The sequence below is a fragment of the Nanorana parkeri genome, unplaced genomic scaffold, assembly GCF_000935625.1.
Source record: "Nanorana parkeri isolate BGI_ZX_2015 unplaced genomic scaffold, ASM93562v1 scaffold8732, whole genome shotgun sequence".
Taxonomy (NCBI): Eukaryota; Metazoa; Chordata; class Amphibia; order Anura; family Dicroglossidae; genus Nanorana; species Nanorana parkeri.
The window spans coordinates 1-915 of record NW_017314809.1 but is presented as its reverse complement, the minus strand read 5'-3'; the positions used below and the strand labels follow the sequence as shown (position 1 = coordinate 915).

The window sequence follows — 915 nt, the reverse complement described above, 5'->3', positions numbered from 1 at the left end:
GGTGTATGTGGAACTTTCAATCTGAAACCAGACTAGGTGTCCGGAAGCCAGAGCCAGAATTCTTTCACGGCAGTTTGCGCAAGCGCATAGTGCAGCTAATAGTTGTATTGCGTGCAGCGGGGCACGCGCAGACGTGTTGTTTGAGTTTTTGGCGCCCTCTGGGCTATATAAGGCTGTGGCTAGCAAACCTCCTTTGCTGTCAGATTGTCAGCTTGGCCTTGGCTTGGGTCACACAACACTTTTGGCCTGCAGGTAGGTTTTCCAAGGTAGTCGTGGCCGAGTCCAAGGTAGTCGTGGCCGAGTGGTTATGGCGATGGACTAGAAATCCATTGGTGTCTCCCCGGGCAGGTTCAAATATGTAGGGACACCAGCTTGCCGAGCGTTGGTGGTATAGTGGTGAGCATAGCTGCCTTCCAAGCAGTTGACCCGGGTTCGATTCCCGGCCAACGCAGGGTAATCTTTATGGTTCGTGTTCAAATCCTGTCGAGTACCACCTGCTCTTCCTGGGATCTCCCACTAGTGCGCGGCTTGTTTTTTCTTTGAAAGTCTGCTGCTACCAGATAAGCAGCAGTGGAGTCATCTTCTGCTCGCTCGACTCCTTTGATTGCTCAGCTGGTATAGCGGAGGACTGTAGAGGAACGCCGTGCAGGGATCCTTAGGTCGCTGGTTCAACTCCGGCTCGAAGGAAGTTTTTAGCGTCTTCTAAATCAGGGATTGGCATGGGCCTCACTGGTGTATGTGGAACTTTCAATCTGAAACCAGACTAGGTGTCAGGAAGCCAGAGCCAGAATTCTTTCACGGCAGTTTGCGCATGCGCACAGAGCAGCTAATAGTTGTATTGCGGGCAGCGTCTCTGCGTAAACGTGCGCGTTGTGTGCACATGGGCACGCGCAGACGTGTTGTTTGAGTTTTTGG

The 915-nt window shown here is 52.5% G+C and overlaps 1 non-coding gene across 1 annotated transcript; it reads left to right on the top strand.

Moving 5' to 3' along the window:
- The first annotated feature begins 379 nt into the window (after positions 1–379).
- On the top strand, positions 380–451 carry TRNAG-UCC. The gene has a single exon. It is a non-coding gene; the product is annotated as a tRNA-Gly (tRNA).
- Positions 452–915: the final 464 nt, after the last annotated feature.